Source organism: Sciurus carolinensis (genome assembly GCF_902686445.1).
Source record: "Sciurus carolinensis chromosome 14 unlocalized genomic scaffold, mSciCar1.2 SUPER_6_x, whole genome shotgun sequence".
NCBI lineage: Eukaryota > Metazoa > Chordata > Mammalia > Rodentia > Sciuridae > Sciurus > Sciurus carolinensis.
The window spans coordinates 2,212,602-2,217,901 of NW_025920104.1; positions in this window are offsets into that span (position 1 = coordinate 2,212,602).

Genomic DNA, 5,300 nt, shown 5'->3' on the forward strand with positions numbered 1-5,300 from the left:
ATGTCTCACTGGCAAAGTCTTCCAAATATTTAAACAGGAACTAATTTCCATTTTTCATACTTTCCCAAAAAACAGGAAGGAATGTGTTTCAATGAATTCTATGAGGTATTTCCCAGGTATCAATGCTAGATAAAGACATCATGAAAGCTACAGACCAATATTTTTATGAATACCAATGGAAAAATCCTCAACAAAATAGTTATGCATTGCTTAATGATAGGGAAAATTTCCAAGAGATGCACTGTTGGGCAATTTTGTCACTGTACAAACAGAGTATATTTACACAAACTAAGACTGTCAAGGCATTATGAGGCAGTATATTCTTATGGGAGCATCGTCATGCATGCAGTCAGTTATTGACTGGGATGCTGGTATGAGATGCTTGACAGTACTTGCAAATCATATCCATAAATATTATCCAGATGCATATCCAGAAATCATATCCAGAAATAATATCCAGATGGATTAAACACATGACAAGTGAAGTTTATTCCAGGAATCCAAGACCAGTAATACACCATATCAATAGAAAACAGAACAAAATTAAATGGCGTGAACAGATATAGAACAGCATATGGCAAAATTCAATACTCATTCCTGTTAAAAAGACTCAAAAGTGTAGAAAAAGAGGGAACATCCTCAATCTTATTAAACACATTTATGAAAAATTCACAAATAGCATCATACTTGATGGTAAAAGATTGAATGCTTTCCCTCTATGATCAGGTACAAGATAAGAATGTCTGATCTTGCTACTTCTATGTAGTATTGTACTGGAGGTTCTAGGTCAGGACCATTGGATAAGAAAATACAATGAGAGTCATGAAGTTTGGAAAATAAGAAGTAAATTTTCTACTTACACAGAATATGAGCTTGCATATGAAAAATTCTAAGACACAGGCTAAAACTATTTAAAAGAATAAACTCAACAGTGTCAAAGAAATCAATATATATATGAAAAAGAGATTGTAAAAGAGACTAGTAATCAACAAACTGAAAATGAAATTAAAAATTAACACATAAAGTTATGCTTGGGAATACACCTAACAAAAGAAGAGCAAACTGTATACTCTGAAAACTATAGAACATTGTGTGAAAATATAAAGAACAACTAAAAGACATGAGATCACATATTGATTTCATTGATGTGAGATGTACAGATTAGGCAAACCTGTACAGAAAAAAGGTGGACTAGTGGCTCCCCAGGGCTAGGTGGCATGGTGCGATAGATTTGTGGGTAAGAGCTAAGTGGTGAGGTGCTTCTTTTTGTAGTAAAAATATGTCCTAAAATTGGTTTTCATTATAGGTAGAAAACAAATATATCAAGAGTCACAAATTTTGTCTTCTAATTAGGGTGAAAAATCTCAGGAAAGTTATTTAGAAAAAATTAATTAACAAAATAAAATAACTCATGTCAGAATGGCAATTATCAAGAGTATATGTAGCAATACATGTTCACAAGGATATGGAAAAAAAGATTTATTCACACATTGCTAGTAGTACTGCAAATTGGTGCAACAAATATGAAAAACAGTGTGGAGATTCCTTAGAAAACTTAGAATGGAACCAACATTTGAACCAGTTATTCCAGTACTCAGTTTATACCCAAAGGACTTAAAATCAGAATATATCAGTGATGCAGTCACATCAATGTTTATAGCAGCTCAATTCACAATAGTCAAGTTATGGAAGTAACCCTGGTGCTCATTAACAGATGAATTGATAAAGGAAATGTGTTATATAGACACAAAATGGAATATTACTCAGCCATAAAGAAGAATGAAATTATGGTATCTGCCAGTACATGGAAGGAACTGGAGAATATCATGTTAAATGAAATAAAACAATCCCAAAAAATCCCCAAAGGCTTAAATGTTCTCTCTGCTTTGTGGATGCTAACCCACAACAAGGAAAAATGAGGAGGGGAAGAATAGAAGTACACTGGATTAGACAAAGTGGAACAAAGGGAAGGGAGCACAGAGGGGAATAGAAAAGACAGTAGAATTAATCAGACATAACTTTCTTATCCTTGTATATGAATACAAGACCACAATAACTCCACAACATGTACAACCACAAGAATAGAATCCTAAATAGAATAAGTTATACTCCATGTATGTACAGTATGTCAAAATACACTCTACTGTCATGTATATCTAAAGAGAATCAAACATATATTTATAATTGGTTTTATAGAATTTGCTATTTTTCAATATTAAAATCTATAAATTCTTATAATGCATTCTTTATTCATATTTTATAACTTGCATTTGCTATGTAAGAAAAATGTTATGAGCTTGCTCATATCAATTCTCTTCTAATTGTATATTTAGAATTCTAAGCAAACTACCTAGAGAAATTACCCTTGCTAATAGAACTTAAATTGTTTTACATTCCTCTTTAAAACATATTTTGTATTTTCCTTTCAATAATATCTTTATTTTAGAGAAAGATCAAACTCTTCCATACACATGTATGACTATACCATAATAAATTTCAAATTTACATACATCCATATTACAATAATTAAAAAAATAATAATAGGGAAAAGATAAGTAAAGATTAAGGAAAGGAAGGGGGAGGAGTGGGAAAGGGGAAGTAACCTGGAGAAAATTATATTATATGCTTGTATGATTGTGTAGAAATGAACCTCAATATTGCATCTATAATAAAATGATAAAAAAAGAAAAATAAGACCTAGATTTCAAAACTTGTTTTCAAATTTAAGTTGTTGTGCAGGTATTTTAATCTTTATTTTTTTTATATCCTACTTTATTTTTTCCTTTTATTGGTGCATTATAGTTGCACCTATTAGTTGGAATTATTTTAACATGGTCATATATGCAGGAATTACATTTACTCCACTTAAGTCCCAAATGGCCCCTTTTTCCCTCCCTCCTCCCTATTCCTATTTTTCTATTTTACAGATCTCCATAAATCATTTTGATAACACACCCAGTTTTTAAAAAAGCCCTTTGTCTTGGAATTTTAGATATTGTATGTATTGCTGAATTTTTATGCAAACTGCAAAGTAACTCCTAGCAAAACTGAGATGTAGAATATTTCTGGCATTCTTGCTTTGTATCCTAGTTAATATCTATCTTAAAGACATCTCTATTTTGATGTGCATGGCAATTTTATCCTTCTGGTGATTTAAGCCAAAAAAGTTATCTTAGGCTATTGGTGTTTAGTTGTAAGTAAATACTTTTGGTTCTTTAAAAGCCTGTGTTGGGCACAGCTGATTCCACTGTTTGTCTTGCTAACTCATTGTAGCAGACTCCTAGAGAGTCCCACAGCTTCCACAATAGCCTAGCCTATTTTAAAGTAGCAGTCTGAGAGATGCTTTTAAAATATGCATCAGATCTGTTCTCTATTCAAAATGTGCCAGTGATTTCTAAGTTTACTTAATTTAAAGCTAAGAGACTCTTCTTGTTTCTGAGTTAGTATTTGCTTTAGTCACTCACTGATTGTAGCCCTTTGGGGTTCCTTGCAATTTCTGGAGCACTTCAGCATAGTAGTGATATTTTTGCCTGTTTGTGTTCTTGAATGGATTCATACAGATGTCTGCATGGTTTGCTCTGTAAACTTTTTATTTGTCAATGTTCCTTTATTTCAATTTATTTAATTACAGACTTACTTATACATGGGGCTGAGAATCAAACCCAATGCCTCACATGTCAGGCAAGTGCCCCACCACTGAGCTACAACCCCAGCCCTTACTCTGTAATCTTTTTATTTCTCACAAAAGACCTGGAGTTTGTGAGGTCATTCCTCACTACTCTCTAACAAACTACCTTCATCCTGCACTTTCCTATTTCACCTTGTATAATTTTTATAAAAAGAATTTATGGTATCTTATGCTTTGTAGTTTATTTCCATTGAAATGTAAGTTCTACATTAAGGGCAGGGATCATTGATTTCCTAAAGTGGGGGACACATGGGAAGTGGTCAGTAAGTATTTGAATGAATGAATGAATGAATGAATGAATGCTGGAAAGAGCATGGTATTTAAATTTAAACAGTAAATAATGAACAAACTTCCACCTGGTATTTTTAGTGATGTGAATTTCAACAATTTACTTCAACAGTGTCTCTAAGACTCAATTTCTATAAAATAGAATTGATTCCTCATGACATTATTCTATGATGTAAAAAAAAATGTTTATGAAGGGCTTATCACAGACATTCAGATATTGACTGGTCCATATATCCCTTTCCCAAGAAAACCACTGATATTTTTTTACAGTATGATCAGTTTATATTTGAACAGTACACATTCCACATTTTCAAAGTTATGGAAAAAAGTTTAAAAACATCATGAGGGGCAGGGGATATAGCTTAGTTGGTAGAGTACTTGCCTCAGAAGCACAAGGCCCTGGGTTCAATCCCCAGCAAAACAACAACAACAAAAATACATTTTTAATTTTTTCAAAAATTCTTTCACTTTGCTTGATGTTTACTTCTCAAGAAATTTTAGATGACTGCATATGCTTTAAGCATTCAAGATTTAAATAAAATTTTGCCTGCTAAATTTGGACTGTTATTCACTTCTTTTTTTAAATCTGAATATCATTATTTTGATTATGATAAAATAAATCTTATTTTAGATGTGAGAAAATACATGTCAAATTCCACTTTCAGAATATCTCTCAGAATGTTATACCTATGTTTGGTCATATTTCAGAAATACTTTACATGAAAAATATTAATGTACTTTGTGCTTTTCATACTCTTCTGATTTTATGCTTTTGTACTTTACATTTGGAATATTTTTCCTATGTACTTAATCTACAATTAAAAAATTTTACATCCTCCCTTCGTCCTTTGCATTTTCTGAAATGTTTTCAAAATCAATAATATTCTAAATATATAACTTAAAAAATGCAGCAAGAAAGTCCTTATTTTGTAGTAACAGAAGGGGATAAATAAGGACTAAAGTAAAGCTATTGATTTATGAACTCTTTACAAAATCTCTAAGATTATCTATGACAATTGAACACAATTTAAAACAAAAGAATATTAAATAAAACTTTTTTGATTGTGATTTACTTGTGTGTTCAAACTAAATGTTTATGTATAATTTACTGCTTGATCAAAATTAACAGAATATAATAAACTGTATTTCCAACACAAATTGATAAATCACTTTCTAAAGAAAACTTCTCTCCTTTATATTATCATAATTCTTCTATGTAGTATAGGCAAAGAATAAGTGATATTTTACCACAAATGGTATTAAAAGCAATATGGGGATAATTTGAATAAGATCTGCATAAATAATTTTAAAACAAATATTGGAG